Raw genomic sequence first — 21,099 nt, forward strand, 5'->3', positions numbered from 1 at the left:
TATCGGTCTAGCATGGAAGAGGTTCGAATCCTGCTCAGAACACAGGTTTCTAATCGTTATTAAGAGCTCTGTGACAACACGGGATTCAAACCGGATATAGATTTTATTCTGAAGTCGCTTTGGGATGAACGGCCATGAAACAAGTCCCAGTGAGTGCAGTGGGTCGGTGTCAAAAATTATGGTTTATTTAACGACGCTCGCAACTGCGTTATATCAGCGTCGCCAGTGTGCCGGAATTTTTGTCCCGCAGGAGTTCCTTTACATGCCAGTAAATATACTGACATGAGCCTGTCGCATTTAAACACACTTAAATGCCACCGACGTCGGCCGGTATCGAACCCGCAACCTCGAGGATAGAAGGCCAGCGCTATACCAACTGCGCTACCGAGGGCGACGGTCGGTGTCAATCAGATGGGATTTTAAAATACTGTCTTCTGGACACGAGTAATGATCTATCGAATGAAGAGACTGTAGAATGCATCGAAACAAGGTTGGAAATCCACTCGAAGGAATAATGGCCAGGCGGGAGGGCTACTAATGGAGGCAAATGAAGTTATACAGCCTGCTTTTAGCGTGCGACTCTGCATTCAAAATTGCTCAACTACTCCGGAGCTGAAGGAGGGGCCAGCTGGGGATAGCAACACTACCCAGCCTCCCAAGACAGCGACATGTTAGACCCCTTCTCTACTACAAACTTCATGTTATGAGAGAACAAAGTAAGCTCGTTGGCACGCTGGGCTGCAAAGTTCGTGATAAAAGTGTTGAGTTTCGAGACATTCGCAGTGCCAATAATGAAAATGTATTATGTATGCAAAAGGAATTCTTTGAAGTACAATCGATTATTTAACTATGCTTTCTAGGAAAAAAACAAAGAATGTTCACACCTACAAATAACGAGGTACCTTAAATAACTAGCCTAAATATGCAAACAAAAGGAGACAGACAGACAGACAGACAGACAGACAGATAGATAGATAGCCACCGTCATAGCTCAGTCGGCTAAGGCGCTTGCCTGCCGAATCCGGAGTTGCACTCGGGCGCGGGTTCGATTGCCGCTTGGGCTGATTATATGGTTGGGTTTTTTCCAAGGTTTTCCCCAACTGTAAGGCAAATGTCGGGTAATCTATGGCGAATCCTCGGTCTCATTTCGCCAAATATCATCTCGCTATCACCAATCTCATCGGCGCCAAATAACCTCGTAGTTGATACAATGTCGTTAAGTAACCAAGTAAAATAAAAAAATGAAACAGATGGATGGATAGATAGATAGATAGATAGATAGATAGATAGATAGATAGATAGATAGATAGATAGATAGATAGATAGATAGATAGATAGATAGATAGATAGATAGATAGATAGATAGATAGATAGATAGATAAAGTATAAGCACAGTCTAGTATATACAATCACGAAGCTTGAGTTGTGAGGGTGCTAGGAACAATTGACTGTGCCGGTACTGTTTCACATTGTCTGTAATGAGGCGATATTAGTGACCCTAGTGGTTAGCAACTATCTATGGATGCGTATTCCGCAGGAATCGGCCCCTGAGCACGAGTTCTACTCTTTCAGGGGCGAGCTAAAGTTTTTCTTTATATATTATATTTTGTTACAATTATTAGCAAAATAATAAATAAATAAATAAATAAATAAATAAATAAGTAAATAAATAAATAAATAAATAAATAAATAAATAAATAAATATTTGCTACGTATTGAGCTTCGTGACTTTATATACTAGACTGTGGTATATGATGCGACGCATCTGGTTTTTCTTCATTAACGACAAGTAAGAAGGTTATTCAAGTATGAGCAGAACTGAACATTTTAAACAACTTTTCAAACGAAGTTTTTCCGACTTACATTTTGTATTGACAACCAAATTTTTGTAATTAATTTTTACTTTAAAGTACTAGCAAATAATCCGCTTATAAACATTCGAATGGGATTTCGATTTGGTGTCATTGAAGGTTTCTCCGTTACTACCCCTCAACCAGTAGTTGTTTCAAAGGTCTTTCTTAAAATTCACATACTGAAAAGTTGAACTGAGTTTCAAGCAACAAATGCTGACGTCTGTAAGTTCCGCTGGCTAAGGATGAAGGTGAAGACGACACGCTGAGGTGCGTTTGATGTAATTCTGCACATTACGTAGAGACGAGCAGCAGATGAAAGTGGTATACATCATACAATTCGGACTTGCTGCTGCTGTTGCCTCGGTCCTCACTTTCCCTGCCCGGAGATCCACAGGAGAAAGCGACGCCAGCGCCCCAGTTCAACGGCCACCCGATCCGCGCCCACCCCATTTAACGACCGCATCTTAAGCTGTAAAGAAACTCTTCCAATGTGGAAAGCGCCGTGTTGTATTGAGATCCGAATATCAGAATACAATTCTTTATTTAGTATCAATTTTCAACTGCAGAGACTGTTCGTAGACGATCAGAAGAGAATAAATTTTATTTTTAATTACATAGATTTATTCGTTCCATAATATTCTTACATTTGCTTTACAGCATAGAATAAAGAACATGTCCAATTCTTACGTTTAAATATAAATGCAATACATATTGTTGTTTATTGTTAATAAAATAACATTGACAGAAATACAATCTTAGTTCTTCCCTCAAGGAGTAAAAAACTCGTGCTCAGGGAGATATCTAAACACAAAGATAATTTTTTGACACAAAGTGGGTCAAGAAAAAAAATTACAGGAATAAATTAAATTTAAAAATACAATTTCAATTTTAACAATTTAAGTCATACAAATACATACATATATATATATATATATATATATATATATATATATATATATATATATATATTAAAACAATATATATTCTTTAAAAAATAAATTCCTAACGCTATTTTTGAAATTTCTGATATTGAAATTTTCCAAATTTGGGTATTTATCAATTATTTTATTGTATAACTTTGGACCAAAGTAGGTACCATGGCTCAGAGCTGTGCTTGTGAAACACTTTGGTTCCTCTAGTCGTATAAAATCGGATCTTTTAGTTCCATATTTATGATGATACAATTTGAATTTATTACGGTTTTTATGTATGAAGATTAATAATGCAATATAATAAATCTGTTTAATTTTCAAAACATTAAAATCAGTAAACAAAAGCTCAGATAAGTAATCAATTGGTTTATTAAGGCATATTTTAATAATTCTTTTCTGAATAAGTATTAGTGGAGTGAGATTAGAATTACAAGCATTTCCCCACCCTAAAATTCCATACTGGAGAATGGATTGAAATAAAGCTAAATAAATGAGATGTAGAATATTAATTGGTAAATATAACCGAAGTATAACAAAGATATAAATTGTTTTACGTAATCTATTGCATAAATATGTAATAAATGTTTGTTCCATCGTAAGTGTTGGTCGATTGTAATGCCTAAATACTTAACTTCTGAGGATTCGGTTAATATGGGACATTCACAATTTTGAGAAGAACAATCAGAATGATGAATTTTGAGCCTAAAGGAAGATTGAGGAGATTGAAGGCCACTGAACCTTAGTGAAAATGGAACAACAGTTGTTTTGGATGTGTTTAAGGAAAGAGCAAATGCAAATATGAAATATTGTTAAAAATAACAATAATATTTTATACAATGTAATATGTTTACCATTTAATAGTATTAAAATATTTACACAGTACTGTGAATTGTCAAGAATTCATCTACAGAATAGAAAGTGTGAGATATTAAGTAATTTTTTAGTTTTACCTTAAATAATCCAGGGTTTTGGCTATGATTCTTAATTCTTCAGGAAGACTATTCAACATTCTTATCGCCATGTAACGTACTCCCCTTTGATAGCATGATAAATTTGATGATTGCGTATGAAAATCATTCTTTCTGCGGGTATTTATACTATGTATGGCTGAATTAGTTGGAACATTTTCTTTATTAGATAAGAGGAAATTTATTATAGAGTGTATGTATTGATTTGTTAAGGTTAGAATCTCTATTTTTTTTTTTAAATAATCTACATGATTCTCTAGCCTTTGCTCCAACTATTATTCTAATGGCTCTTTTTTCTAATAAGAATATATTTTTACTATCTGCAGATTTCCCCAAAATATTATTCCGTAGGACATAATGAAACGAAAATAAGCAAAATATATTGTCTTTAAGATACTGCTGTTTAGAAATTGTTGTAATGACCTAATTGCGAAGCATGCTGAGCTAAGTTTGGGGGTTATTTCTTTAATGTCCCTTTTAAACTACAGAAGCTACATAGCGAGGATCGTATTATATTTGCGATTACATAGAATAAACCGTAAGTTATGTCAGTGATTTCAGGGGATTATTCTTCGAGATATTTTAAGTAAAAAAAAGTGTAATACAATTTAGCTCCTTTTTTGCTTCGTTTTCGAGATAAAAATTGTTTTATAAGAAACATTTCATAGCTTCTCTTGATAAATCCATTGAGTTAACTCACGATATGCTGAGTCAAGTTAAGAGGGCAGTGTATTGTGATAATAAATAATTGAAAAATTTTACTTTTGTCCTTTGAATGTGTAGGAATTTGATGCGAACAAATGTAACTCCTCGTTCTGAAAATGAATTTTAAGATGTTAAATTTGTTCGAATCAAATTTCTACATATTTAAAAGCCAAAACTAAAATCTTTTCATCGTAATACACTGCTCTATTAAATTTATTGAGCATATTGGGAATTGAATCAATGGCTTGCAAACAGACTATGAAATGTTTCTTATATAGAACAATTTTTATCTCGTAAAGGAAGCAAAAATGAGCAAAATTGTACTAAACTTTTTTGCTTGAAATATCTCAACGAATAACCCCTGAAATAAATAGCATTACTTACGATTCACCCTGTATAGAATATCTACTTAATAAATGCCATATTTAAAACAGACAGTATTTTGAGCGACGACATGATTTTTATTTTATTTTAGTAGGTTATTTTACTACGCTTTATCAACATCTAGGTTATTTAGCGTCTGACTGAGATGAAGGTGATAATGCCGGTGAAATGAATCCGGGGTCCAACACCGAAAGTTACCCAGCATTTGCCCATGTTGGGTTGAGGGAAAACCCCGGAAAAAACCTCAACCAGGTAACTTGCCCCGACCGGGAATCGAACCCGGGCCATCTGGCGACGACATGATGCCATATAGTTAAATGTTTACTTTGTGTGCGTTTAAAACTACAGAACCTAATGTTTAGAATTTAGATGATGAAATTATAACTAAATTTGCAAATTTTCATTCAGCGTTCGTTCTCAGGTATAGAGGTTTCAGAGACGATATTAGGCCTATATGATATGATATTTGCAATTTCTCATTTAACGTCATTTTTGAATGACAGGATCTATTCACAGACATTGAGATGATAATTGAAGGATTCAGAGCCATAGTGGTCCAAGAGCCATTTATTAAAACCGGAGAAAGCAAAGGTTAAAGTTAAGTGAATACCATAGGCTAATTTAATGAAGATTGATATGTAATTTAGTGTGAATATGTATATTTTATATTACTTGCTATATGTTTCCATTGAATTATGGTGAGAACTTCATTTTAACTCTTGTTTTCTACGGTTTTGGTAAGTGGCGCTTGGCCCACTATGGTTCTGAACCCTTCAATTTTAATCGAAGTTCAGTTCTTAATTTAACGTCTAATTTCACCTACATAGTGTATTCACAGATGATTATCGTAATTGTAATTTCTCATTTAACCTCAATTTTGAACTACAGGGTCTATTCAAAGACGTTAAGATGACAATTTTAATCGCAAAAATTTATTTAATGGAATATTGAGAATACACGCGGAGGTCTGGAAGAAAGTCCACAATAAGTATTCATAGTTTGTCAGACGAAGTTGGTACTTCAAAAGATACCATACATCGCCAGATTTTGCCGCTTAGAGAAACATACAAAAGCTGTAGGTCTGTATCTCATGAATTGACACCCGAACAGGCTCAACGCTAAGTGGATATCTGTCGTCAGCTTATGGCTAATCCTATAGATAACAGATTTATCAAGCGAATTGTCACACGTGATGAAAAATTGGTATAATATAGCAACCCTGAAATCTCGGTCCTAGTCATCCTGCCGAAATCGTTGTTAAACAAAATCTGTTCGGCCCCAAAGTAATGTTATGTCTGGTGGAATTTTGAAGGTGTGATTCACTGGCACATTTTTCAAACGGATATACAGTCTTGGAGAAAAGTTTTGTCGACAGATATTAAGTCCCAGAAAGGAGGCAGTGCGCATGATCAAAGAACGTGCGACCTGGTTCACAAGAGGAATAGTTGAGGTAATAATAGTACATTATGCAACGAGCCTATAATGGTACTAATTAAGACGCGAGGATGTTTATGAAACGAGCGCAAGCGAGTTTCATAATTTTCATACGAGCGTCTTAATTACCATTACAGGCAAAGTTTCATACGACTTTTTAACTTGAAATTATTCATAAGAATTCATGTTATTGTTATGTGAGTGCAATAGCCTACCTCATAAACTGTGAGATGTGCGCAGACGCGAAAGTATTGATTTTTTCCGGGAAACGAATGTCGACGACCTTGATATAATCTAGAGAGTAAGATAAAAATTAATCTTGATATAACCTTGAAATTGAATTCGACATTGAAAAACGAGATCACAAATTGAATTTATTTGAATATTATTTACAATTAACGCTAATTATTATAGTAACAGAACATAACCTTCTGCGACAGTATTGGATTTCCAGCGTCAAAGACGTTTCCCTAGTTGTCTTTCGATTGCATATCCGAGAATAATCGAAAACCTGAACTTTAATGAATAGGTGTACTTTAATGACATGCATTAAAGGACTGCTACCAGGTGTATAATTACTATATTTCGGCATGGTCGAGCATAAAATTAGTTTTGTTTCGTTGTATGTCTGATCATGCGCACTGCCTCCTTTCTGAGACTTATAAAATATCTGTGCGACTGTAAGACTGTACACTCGATCGATGCGGATTTTTAACGGCTAGAACAAGTTCATGAAGTTTTGAGAGAGAGGTACCCGACAACAGGACAATGAGAGACTCCATACCATTAGAACAACCACGAAAAGAATCCAGGAATTAGAAGGAATCGAATTGCTACCACATCTGCCATATAGCTCTGATCTTCCGCTTTCAGAAATTCCATCTGTTTCGATTCATTGACCATTTCATGCGTGGAAGAAATTTCTAAAATTTAGAAGCAGTTGAACTGGGTATCACCGAATTCTTAGCAACAAAAACTAGAAACTGGTACAATCACGGGATAACAAAACTAGCTGAAAGGTGGCTCAAGACAATAGATTAGATCAGTTTCTTGTCAGAACACACTGAAAGTAAATTTTTCCTCCATATCAACATTATTATGAGACAGTATTTATATATAAAAGCCGTAACTATACTTCCTGAAAGATTCGATGAAGGAATTTCCAGCATCGTAATTCTCGCAAAATATCGATCATGCCTGAGACTTAGATTCGTGTAGTAGTGGTGGTGGTGGTGTTGTTGTAACAACCAGCCTTTACCCCGAGGCAAAATTTGCATTTGTCAGACATGTGAAAAGCAAGCAATAATTTAACAAACGGCTAGTTTAGGAGGGGAAAGCAGATTAGGGCGATATGTGGGCAGGATCAAAGGGTGCGTTCTACGATACGCAATGAAGAACATTTTAAAATGGCGGAATAAACACGCACGCTATTATTAGTATCATGAATCGTGATCAGGTTTCCCTCTCTGCCGTAACACGAAACTGCATTATAATTCAAGCACAAAACTCAGTAAGTCATTAGAAAATAAATAGGCACATCTGAAACAGCATATAGGTTCTCACTGGATATTTTATTCAGTATTGCCCTTGGTAGCTCAGTGATTGTCATACTTGTTTTTTTATCAACTGCTATGATTATCTTGCATCTGAGTGAGGTAAAGGTGATAATTAGGCTCCGTATTTCAGCTATGGTCAGGTCGTCTGACAGCAGCATTGTTTATAACGAATGTACAGAAAAAGCTGTATGAAGTTCCCTTTGCTACAAGGATGGGCATGTTCTTCCATTATGAAAGAGACCCTGTATGTTTTAACCGTCGTCAGGCGGCACATAATATAAATCTTACATTCTCTTAACGATGATCGGCCGCAGTCGTCAAGTACATTGGCCACCAAGGTCCCCATACTTTACTGTCGATATTTGTCTATGGGGATGTGGGACGTATATAAAACTTATTTTCGGGGGCCAACTATGACAACAAAATTCCTTACATCGTCATAAAGTAAGTCTACAATTGAAGTTCTTTTCAGTTGGTTATTTAACAACGCTGTATCAACTACAAGGTTATTTAGCATCGTTGAGATTGGTGATAGCGAGATGGTATTTGGCGAGATGAGGCCGAGGATTCGCCATAGATTACCTGGCATTCACCTTACAGTTGGGGAAAACCTCGGAAAAAACCCAACCAGATAATCAGCTCAAGCGGGGATCGAACCCACCCCCAAACGCTCACAATTGTAAGACGATTCAAACTACTATCCAAACTATCGGAACTAGTTCCAAGACACTTTAAACTGGATTTTTAAATACTGCAAAGATTTAAATCGCTAAATTTAACATTAATATTACATACCAATTAAAGAAAAACGTTGCTAGTAAATAGCTCCTTCATGGCAACGTTTAATGTTCATTTTGATACCACAATAATGAAAATTTAAGAGAACTTACAAATGACATTCATTACTAAAAAAATGAATCCAAACAAAATACTAAATACAATTGTTTAGTCAACTGTCCGAAGACAGGTCTGCACCTCACAAGTGACACCAAAAAGGCACCAATTATGAGGCAACTAGGCCAGAAGATAATGGGGTAGGATGGGACGTAGTGCTTGATAATAGATGTACATATCAGCCAGAACCTCAATCAGAGGACCTAAACAAAATTCTAGATAATATTAATTTTTCTTATTGCCAGAAATAATTTTTGGGAAAATGTAAGAAAGTAATCACATTACTTATAATTTTCTAAGTCAATAGCAGTTAAATTTTCGGGGGAGGATAATTTTATTTGATTGTATCATTTTGATTCCACAAGGGTGAAAATTTAAGAGAACTAACAAATGATATTCATTATTTAAAAAATGAATCTGAAAACAATAAACACAATTCTAGATAATATTAATTTTTCTTATTGCCAGAAATAATTTTTGGGAAAATGTAAGAAAGTAATCACATTACTTATAATTTTCTACGTCAAGAGCAGTTAAATTTTCGAGTTGGGGGGGTGGCATTTCATTTGATTGTATCATTTCGATCCCAAAAGGGTGAAAATTTAAGAGAACTTACAAATGATATTCATTATTTAAAAAATGGATCTGAAAAAAAACACTGAACACAATTCTAGATAATATTAATTTTTCTTATTGCCAAAATTAATTTTTGGGAAAATGTAAGAAAGTGACCACATTACTTATAATTTTCTATTTCAATAGCAGTCCTATAATTTATCAGTGACAGGTTATCATATTTAGTACTTAAGGGTAGATGGTGCGACATCATAGTTATAAATGCTCACGCCCCTACAGAAGAGAAAGACGACCATATAAAGGATAGCTTCTATGAGGAATTGGAACATACTTTTGATCAGTTACCTAGATATCAAATGAAAATTTTATTGGGGGATTTCAACGCTGAAGTAGGACGGAAGGATATTTTTAGACCAATTATTGGAAAAGAGAGCCTACACGCAATTAGTAGTGACAATGGAGTTAGATAAGACAACTTTGCCACATCGAAAAATTTAATTGTAAAAAGTACAACATTCCCCCATAAGGATATACATAAATATACTTGGACTTCTCCAGATGGATTGACACACAACCAAATAGATCACATCTTGATAGATAAACGGAGACATACTAGTATAGTAGATATTCGAACTTTCAGGGGCGCAGACTATAATTCTGACCATTATTTGGTGATTGGAGAATTAAGATAAAGATTATCAGTAGCCAAGCGAGTAGAGCAACAAGTTAATATTACTAAATTCAATATTTTGAAATTAAAGGACGAGGAAGCTAAGCAAAATTATCAGATCGAAATTTCGAATAGGTTTCCCAATTTAGAAAGTTCCGACGAAGTTGAGAAAGAATTAGATGTTAATAGCGTATGGGAAAATATCAGAGACAGTATCAAAATTGCAGCTGAGCAGAGCATAGGTTATTATGAAACTAAGAAAAAGAAACCGTGAAGATTGTTGCATGGTAGTAGACAGAAGGAAACAGGAAAAATTGAAATTCTTACAGGATCCAGGTGAGGAGAAGAGAGATAATTATTTCAATGAAAGACGGGAAGCAAGTCGTACACTTAGGAATAAAAAGAGAGATTACTTGAAGGAAAAACTGAATGAGGTAGACACAAATAGTAAGAATAAAAACATTCGATATTTATAAAAGGGTATAAAGGAACTTAAGAACGGATATCAGCCAAGGGTAAACGTGATCAAGGATGAGAATGGTGACTTGCTTGCAGACTCTCCATCAATCCTAAACAGATGGAAAAACTATTTTGCGCAACTACTAAATGTACATAGGCCGAAATTGAAATACAAACTGTTGAGCCATTTATACCCGAACCCACGCTTTCAGAAGTCGAAATTGCGATAGAAAATCTGAAAAAATACAAGTCTCCAGGTATCGATCAAATTCCAGCAGAATTAATACAAGAGGGTGGAAGTGCATTATATAGCGAAATTTATAAACTTGTACTTGCAATTTGGGAAAAGGAAATTGTACCAGAACAATGGAAGGAGTCCATAATTGTACCTATTTTTAAAAAGGGGGACAAAACCAACTGTGGTAACTTTCGAGGAATACCACTTTTGTTGACGTCGTACAAAATTTTGTCCAATATTCTTTTGAGGAGATTAACTCCGTACATAGATGAAATTATTGGGGATCATTAGTGCGGTTTTCGGCGTAATAGATCGACTATTGATCAGATTTTTTGTATTCGACAGATAATGGAGAAAAAATGGGAGTGTAAGGGTACAGTACATCAGTTATTCATAGATTTCAAAAATGCATATGACTCGGTTAAGAGGGAAGTATTATATGATATTCTTATTGAATTTGGTATTCCCAAGAAACTAGTTCGATTAATTAAAATGTGTCTCAGTGAAACATACAGCAGAGTCCGTATAGGTCAGTTTCTATCTGATGCTTTTCCAATTCACTGCGGGCTAAAGCAGGGAGATACATTATCACCTTTACTTTTTAACTTCGCTTTAGAATATGCCATTAGGAAAGTTCAGGATAACAGGCAGGGTTTGGAATTGAACGGGTTACATCAGCTTCTTGTCTATGCGGATGACGTGAATATGTTAGGAGAAAATCCACAAACGATTAGGGAAAACACGGAAATTTTACTTGAAGCAAGTAAAGCGATCGGTTTGGAAGTAAATCCCGAAAAGACAAAGTATATGATTATGTCTCGTGACCAGAATATTGTACTTACTTACTTACAGGAGAATGGAGAAAGTTACACAACGCAGAACTACACGCATTGTATTCTTCACCTAACATAATTAGGAACATTAAATCCAGACATTTGAGATGGGCAGGGCATGTAGCACGTATGGGCGAATCCAGAAATGCATACAGACCGGAGGGAAAAAGACCTTTAGGGAGGCCGAGACGTAGATGGAAGGATAATATTAAAATGGATTTGAGGGAGGTGGGATATGATGATAGAGACTGGATTAATCTTGCACAGGATAGGAACCGATGGCGGGCTTATGTGAGGACGGCAATGAACCTTCTGGTTCCTTAAAAGCCATTTGTAAGTAAGTAAGTAAGTATTAATCTTTCTTATTTCCAGAATTAATTTTTAGGAAAATGTAACAAAGTGATCACATTACTTATAATTTTCTATTTCGATAGCAGTCCAATTTTCGGGGTGGGGTGGGGTAATGTTCGTTTAATTGTATCATTGTGAGCCAACAATGGTGAAAATTTAAGAGAACTTACAAATGATATTCATTATTAAAAAAAAAAACAGATCTGAAAACATAAAACACAATTCTAGATAATATTAATTTTTCTTATTGTCAAAATTAATTTTTGGGAAAATGTAAGAAAGTGACCACATTAGTTATAATTTTCTGTTTCAATAGCAGTTCAATTTTCGGGGGGGGGGTAATGTTCATTTGATTGAATCATTTTGAGCCCACAATGGTGAACATTTAAGAGAACTTACAAATTATATTCATTATTTTAAAAAATGGATCTGAAAACACAAAACACAATTCTAGGTAATATTAATCTTTCTTATTGCCAGAATTAGTTTTTAGGAAAATGTAAAAAAGTGATCACGATACTTATAATTTTCTATTTCAATAGCAGTTAAATTTTCAGGGTGGGGGAGGGGGGAGGGCACGACAACATAACAAGGTCGCTAAAGATGTTAAAATACTGCACACCAAGCGGGGAAAGTGGACACCTCAGTCCTCGCAAGAGAAGGGATCCGATCTCTTGCAATAGAAGTCACCTTGAAAAATAGTGCGCAGACTTCTGATGGAAATCAGAGAGAACTTTTCAATCCGTAATCTCGCCCTGTCAGAGATTGATAAAATCCATATTCATACATGAGCACTGTAACCTACATAAACTTACTGTGTTTGCCCCAGTTTTCGCCGTTTGTATGACGGCCAAGAATTACCTGCCTGATGTCATATCGCTTCGTCTAGAATTAAATAATATATGATAAGTATGAGAGTTCAAAATGACTTCCTCAAAACTAAGTTCCAATTCTCCTTCAAACAGTTTCTTACTGTCTAACAAATACGATTAGATATTGATATTGTTACATAACTTGCAATATTTTATAGTCACTTTTTTGGCTCGGTGTAAGACACCTCAAGTCGTCTTCTTGCATTGTTACGCTTTCGCTCACGGTTCGAGTCTCGAAGACTAATAACAGGTGTATATTAAGACGCCACAGGATTGTAGTGCAATATATTTCATTCTTTTTGTTCTTATGATTCACAGAAGTCTAAAAACGACTTGTTTTTGTATTCTTTCGCAATAGATTCTTCAACTATAATACACCGTGTTTCAAAATTACGATTACACTTTCGTAAGATTATTATTAAGTATTAATGCTTTGGAAGTAAATCCCGAAAAAAAAAAACAAAGTATATGATTGTCTTGTGACTAGAACTTAGTATGAAATGGAAAAATAAACAAATTGTAAATTTATCCTTTGAAAAGGTAGAAAAATTCAAATGTGTTGGAGAAACAGTAACAAACATAAATGACACTCTAGAGGAAATGAAACGCAGAATAAATTTGGGAAATGTCTGTTATTATTCGGTTGAGAAAGTTTTGTCGTCCAATCTGCTTTCAAAAAACTGAAAGAATTTATAAAACAGCTATATTACCGGCTGTTGTGTATGGTTGTGAAATTTGAACTCTCACTTTGAGGAACAGAGTTAATGGTGTTCGAGAATAAGGTGCTTAGGAAATTATTTGGAGCTAAGAGGGATGAAGTTACAGGACAAAGAAGAAAGTTGCACAAGTCAGTTCCTTTAACATAGGGTGACCAGATTCACATCGATACAAAAGAGCACACAAAGCTTCAAAAAGTAGGACATTGTTCGAGAAAAGGGGACAAAAATATGTATACTTAGATTTAGGCTTAGGCCTACATTATACTTTAAATTACGTCAATATCTATTTTATTACAAAATATTTACAGTACAGATTTAGGCTTATATCATAATTAAAAGTACGGTATGTTAATATCTGTTTTATTAGAAAATAATTATGAAAAAACTTAATAATAATGATTTTACAGTTAGCTACATATGAAAGTCAAGGGCGTTATAATTATTAAAGAGCACAGAAAATATATATTTAGATTCACTTTCGCACCTCGATCTCTCGATTTACTAGCTACCTGTAAGCAACGACCATGACAAAAAAGAACAAAAAGAGTTATGATCGTTGGCAAAGAGTATATTCCGTCGATGCTGCTGCCACCTACTTGGCAAGTTACTTGGAAAAGGCGTCAAATCAGATAATTTAAAAATATCAGACATACGAGTTACGAAAGGGAGGACATTTCTTGATTTTTTTAAAAATCCGCTCGGACCCCGAACAAGGACCTAAAAAGGAGGACATGTCCGGACAAAAGAGTACGTCTGGTCACCCTACTTTAACATGATACACTCCACACCAGTGGAGTAACGGTCAGCGCGTCTGGCCGCGAAACCAGATGACCCGGGTTCGAATCCCGGTAGGGGCAAGTTACCTGGTTGAGGTTTTTTCCGGGGTTTTCCCTCAACCCAATACGAGCAAATGCTGGGTAACTTTCGGTGCTGGACCCCGGACTCATTTCACCGGCATTATCATCTTCATTTCATTCAGACGCTAAATAACCTAGATGTTGATACAGCGTCGTAAAATAACCCAATAAAATAAGAAAATAAAAACATGATATGAATTATATTGTTTATGGTTTACTTTTTAATTGTCTTTTAAAACACAAATGAAACTACTTATTATACACGCAAATAAGAAAATAACTTTGCATTATTTTCTAAGAGCAGTCTTTATAAACGTAAGAGTAAAAAACGTCATCGCAATGTTTTTTGTTACAAGGGTTAACATCCACAGTCTGCTTGCTTTCGCTGGGACAGAACTCCAGTATTCCATTATTGTCGCGAGATTAATAATGGCGCATCTGCAATCCTACGGAATTACTATCTCATGTCAACTGTCTTTGTTTCCACCCTCAGCCAGATGAGCACAAATTGAATAATTCATTTTCATTTCTAAGCGAGCAAATGGAGAATTCAGATCGCGTAGGTTCAAATAAAGTCGAACCATCTCCCTCTCATCCCCCACTTGAACCAAGTTCTACGTACTAGGAGGGGAGTCATTAACATACCACGTAACGAAGCCGACTGTGATGACGATAATAACACCAAAGGTGAAGCGAAGTTTCCAGTTTCCCAACGCAAAGACACTACAAGGAGAAGAATATTATCATCCTCTAACTCTGATACTACGCTAAGTTCTCACACCAACAATTGTCTCCAGTTTGCTCATGAAAAATAGTCCAAGACGAATGAGGAAAACTATACATGCCAACAGAAGCTAATAACTTTTAATTTAAGGTACTTTGTTCTAATTTCTGTTACAATCAATTTTTCCTTTAATAATATACAATGACATTAAAAATGTTACGAAGATGACACACATTTTCTCATACATTTTATACGTTTCCTAACAATTCAGGTAATTTATCATAGAAAAGGTCCAACGCAAGGCCGTAAAATGCGGTACAGTAAAACCCTGATTATCCGTCATCCTATTAACCGACTGGTGGATTATCCATCTGTCTTTCTCGCTCGCAGAAAAAAAAATGAAGTACTGTACATTATATTACTACGAATTTTTTTACAGAGTATTTTTAGAGACCTTTACCCTTACGCGTTATGGCCTACTCTTCGAGTGGCCGTACTGTTTATCTTCTAGGTAGAATGTTTTCTACAGGTGTCAAAAGAAAACATGTGGTACTACAGAAAAAAGTGCAAGTAATTGAGTGGTTTGGGAAAAGAGAAAATGTGGTTCATCTCACATCACAATACGAGATATGAATTACAACTGTAAGCGATTTAGACTAATGGAAATAAAAATATAAACTGTATAAAATTTGTAAATCTACAACGTGAGACCTCTACTGTTCCTATCTTTCCACAGACAGTCGTCATAAGTTTTCTTGCCCATTAAAAACCCGTCGTTGAAAACCAGACATAAGTACAATATATAATGTTTTAATAACTGACTTATCGAAAAATCAAATATGAATTGTAAAAAGACTTAAATTAGTGGACTTCCGATCCACTACCTAGCGTATTAAAAGAAAAGACCATGGAGGAAATTACGAAAATATTTTGTACTTAGTTTATGAAAACTTTTAAGGTACGGATTATCCGATTTTTCGATTAACCGTTCACTCCATCCCCTTCATTACAACAGATAATAGAGGTTCTACTGTAGGTCAAAATGGGGAAGGGACATGGTGAGGAGATAGTAAAAGACTTAGGCCCGATTGTATAAACCATTTAATCTTAGATCAGAGGTTAAATTGATCCTTGTTTCAGCTGAACTTGGAATTTTGTGTTGTATAAAGTCTAATCTGAGATTAATTTGTCTCAAACTAAAGTCAACTTTGACTGAAGAAATTTCTCCGATTAAGTTAGATGATCCAAGTTCAGTTATTTATTTTCCGTTTGAAATATACGAGTGACAGGTTGTGCAAATAAAATATCCATTATTATTAATATTAATAGATATGTTAGGTACATTTATATATATTTATTTCAATTTGTTGCCTTAATACACAAACATTCTTATATTTTATAAGGCTCTATCGTGTTCAGTAGTATCAAATAACATAACCTATAATTATATTATGTTTATAACAACCATTAATTATTAATGGATATAATAGATACATTCATAAATGTTCAATTAACTGTATTACTAAACGAAAATTGTCGTTTTATAAAGCTTTATTATGTTTAGCAGTATCAAACACCATAACATGATAACAACTTGGAGAACAGTCAGCCTTCTTCTTATTGTCCGCCATTATTTACAATGCACAAAAAAAACAGTGTCTGCAACAGAGTGTACGGAAAGTCGCCAAAAAGTAGTTGTAAAGTCGCTAGATTTCTCATTATCAACAAAGAAAGCTTACATTTTGTCACTATGGGGTGCTAAAAAGTTCACTAAATCCCTATTTAAGCAATATAAAAGTTAAAAGAAATTGTTGTTGAAAAAGAGTTAAAGTCGCTAGATTGGCAACACTGAACAAACCTGTATAACATGGTCCGCGCATCACGTATTTCACCTGTTTATGCGATGTTGCCAAATCCTTTTCACGTGAACTTAGATTGCATTTGAACCAAGGTAATTTGATCGCAGAAAACTTTTATACAATAGAAGAAGTGTCTGAACTCGGTTCACTTTTCGATCTTCGATCAAAGATGATCTTTAGTCAGGGAGTTTTATACAATTGGGCCTTAGGGTGGGAACTTCTCAAATCAAGGCGACGAAAAACCAGACTCACCGCATTGTTTAAGGCACAAATGGGACACAAAGCATGGACCGATATCAATGCTAGATTAGTAACACCATCATACTTAGGAAGGGCTGATCATATTAGGAAGTTTAAATGTAGAAAACAAAGAACGGACGTGGCAAAATTTTCTTTTGTTAACCGCACAATAGTAGACTGGAACAGCATACCTGCGGCAATCTTTCAGGGTGGTCCTCTTAAAATCAATACATTTAAGGAAAGGTTGAGAGGATTAAACTGAAAATATAATTGGAGGTGCAGTGTAATTATTTAAGTTGTGTCATGTACTTAATTGAATTAATATATAATTAAGTTGATATGTAATTATTAAGTTGATATGTAAAATAATTAATGTGATATGTAATTAAGATGATATGTAATTTAGTTGATATGTGAATAAATTAAGGTGATCTGTAATTAATTAAGATGATATGTAATTAAGTTGGTATGTAATTAATTAAGGTGATATGTAATTATTTAAATTGGTAATAGTTGGGTGAAATAGAAGTACTTATAAGTTAGATTTAGATTTACTTTTGCTTATCGTAGGCGTTATTATAGAATAGTTTTTAATTATAGTCCTAGGTTTATTGCATCTACTATTTATAGATTTACGTTTATTTTATTTTATTTCATTTAGGTTTATTTTATTTTATTTCATGTAATTGTAATTATTGTATATTATACAATCACTGCCACTGGGTGTATACCCAATTGTAGTGTTCATACATACATACATACATACATACATACATACATACATACATACATACATACATACATACATACATACATACATACATACATACATGTTGAGGATATTTATGGAGATCGCAAAAATCACGACATAATAGATATACGATAGATTTTTATTAATCTTTGCAAATTAAATGACTCTGATTAAAAATATGCGGATAAAACAATCGCGACAAATCGGGAAATAGAGTTCCAATAGCGAAATATGAACACATTCGAGAATTATTACTATTGCATCGTTTTATGCGAATTTCATATTAGTTATTTTTTGTATTCTTTTTTCACTTGCATTTGTTATATATCCAAGTAGGCTACATTACATGGTTATTCCAGGTGTTCTGATTACATTAGTGAACTGCAAACACGGAGAATTAAACATTTTACTAATAATCTGAAGTGCTAATTTGAGGGCTGCAAGTTTTTTTTTTTTTTTTTTCGTTTTTAATGAATGTGTGTTAAATACAGTCTCAATCCAACAAATATTACCTATTGGCCATGCAGCACCTCTACCAGAATCCAACGCATCTCTAATGTTAATTATTTGGAAAGTAATATTCATACTCCAATTTCAAAATAATTGTATTTTCCAAAATTTCCATTAATCTCCGCCAAGAGAACAAATCAATCTCCAACAATCTCCGCCGATACCAATATTAAAAAAGCACAAATGATAAAATTGATCTCCATAAACATCTGCCCCTGCGGATGCTACTTTCAACTATTATTTGAAAAACAAACAAATGAAATTTAATATACAGAATCTCAAAGTCAAACTCGTTCAGTGAACTACAAAACGTTATAAAATATGACAAATAAATACGTAAGTAGGCCATTCAACCAAACAAAAGTTACACCTTATAATACTACTCAATATGACAATTAAATACATAATATACGTATTTAAGATATTTTATATCTTGCAGCAATACTAGAAAAAAATATGTGTTTAGACGCAAAGAGAACATTTTCTGTCTCAAAATAAAACTCGTACACTCTCTGACTCTAACATAAAATAAAAATAAAACGTTTTACAACATTCTGCACAGTGTAATACGATCTTTTCACTAACCTGGCGATTTCTCTTAAAGATTTATCCCGTTGACGATAATGTATGATCGTCTCACGTTCAGCTCTAGAACTCTGCCCATTTCGACGACTCATGATAGGCTTAAACAAGCAGTTCTCTCTCGGAGCGAAACACGTCTACACAGGAGGAAAACTTAAGTACGAATGAAGGATTAACATTGTGTGTACCGTATTTATTTCTTTTATAAATCTACAGTACGAGTTTTTCTTTAACCTTGGATTGCTGTGAAGACAAATACGTTATTTAGTTTACTTTTAATTTGCTATTCTATAAAATTAATGTTTTTATCTCCTAACGTTCATAAAGGAGGCCATTGTTTCACCGTTTTCAATTGCAAAAGCCAATCTTTATATTCTTACAAAGAAGAAAGCACGTTGCTATGTTGGTACAAAACAAAAAGCACGTAGCTATGTATGTAAAGTTACACAGTTTCAATTTAATTTAACATTACACCGTATGTCAGTAATACAAACACATTAATAGAATCTTTTTTAATTATAATACAATTATTTGTCTCGTGATTGGAATATTCTACGAAATGGAAATATAAAAATTGGAGATTTATCCTTCGAAGAGGTGGAAAAATTCAAATATCTTTGAGCAACAGTAACTATAAATGACACTCGGGAGGAAATTAAACACAGAATAAATATGGGAAATGCCTGTTATTATTCAGCTGAAAAACTTTTGTCATTTAGTCTGCTGTCAAAAAATCTGAAAGTTAGAATTTATAAAACAGTTATATTACCGGTTGTTCTGTATGGTTGTGAAACTTGGACTCTCACTTTGAGAGAGGAACAAAGATTAAGGGTGTTTGAGAATAAGGTTCTTAGGAAAATATTTGGGGCTAAGAGGGATGAAGTTACAGGAGAATGGAGAAAGTTACACAACGCAGAACTGCACGCATTGTATTCTTCACCTGACATAATGAGGAACATTAAATCCAAACGTTTGAGATGGGCAGGGCATGTAGCACGTATGGGCGAAGGCAGAAATGCATATAGGGTGTTAGTTGGCAGTCCGGAGGGAAAAAGACCTTTGGGGAAGCTGAGACGTAGATGGGAAGATAATAATAAAATGGATTTGAGGGGGGTGGCATATGATGATAGAGACTGAATTAATCCTGCACAGGATAGGGACCGATGACGGGCTTATGTGAGGGCGGCAATTAACCTACGGGTTCCTTAAAAGCCATTTGTAAGTAAGTAAGTAATTACAATTATCACAATTTTGAATATTTACACTAGATAGAGCAATGGATGAAATTATATTTTATTTTCAGTATTAATGTCTTCTTCACTACATTGTATTTTTTTTCTCTTCATACAAATATCATAAGTACCGGAGTCCATAGACCAATATCGATGGGCTAATTCCAAAGGGAAACAACTCAAAATTTAAAGTTTTGATAAAGCAGCATTTTAAAGCCCCATGTTGCTGTGTAAAATCCTATTAACACTCTCTAATTTTAAACTTACAGCATAATACAGTCATAATTAACAGGATTTGGAGTAATTTCAATGATTCTTGGATTTTTCACGGCAACATGGAACTTTTTTTTTTAGTTGGTAGTTTTAACTACACTATCAATCAACTACTGGGTTATTTAGCGTCGGTGAGAGTGATGACAGCGAGATGGTACTTGGCCGAGGATTTGCCATAGATTACCTGACATTCGCCTTATGGTTGGAGAAAACCTAGGAAAAAACCCAACCAGATAATCAGGCAAGCGGGAATCGAACTCGGACCGGCAGACAAGCGCCTCAGCCGACTCAACTACGACGATGGCTAATATGAAGCTTTAAAATGCAGGTTTATCAAAACTTTAAGGGTGCTATGCATAGACATTTCGCTAGCCCGCGCTACGAGCGTGCTAAACTAGCCACGGCTATCGACTGGTTACTTGTACAGGATTCATATCATATCATATCATATCATATCATATCATATCATATCATATCATATCATATCATATCATATCATATCATATCATATCATATATCATATATCATCATATATCATATCATATCATATCATATCATATCATATCATATATCATATCATATATCATATCATATCATATCATATCATATCATATCATATATCATATA

The 21,099-nt window shown here is 34.5% G+C and overlaps 2 protein-coding genes across 22 annotated transcripts in view; one reads left to right on the top strand and one right to left on the bottom strand.

Moving 5' to 3' along the window:
• LOC138706539 (coiled-coil domain-containing protein AGAP005037) overlaps window positions 1–21,099 on the bottom strand; it is a 1,408,895-nt gene that overhangs the window by 585,896 nt on the left and 801,900 nt on the right. The gene's annotated exons all lie outside the window — the stretch shown is intronic.
• LOC138706541 (uncharacterized) overlaps window positions 1–21,099 on the top strand; it is a 63,167-nt gene that overhangs the window by 25,759 nt on the left and 16,309 nt on the right. The gene's annotated exons all lie outside the window — the stretch shown is intronic.

Source organism: Periplaneta americana, chromosome 9 (genome assembly GCF_040183065.1).
Source record: "Periplaneta americana isolate PAMFEO1 chromosome 9, P.americana_PAMFEO1_priV1, whole genome shotgun sequence".
In the NCBI taxonomy this organism is placed as follows: domain Eukaryota; kingdom Metazoa; phylum Arthropoda; class Insecta; order Blattodea; family Blattidae; genus Periplaneta; species Periplaneta americana.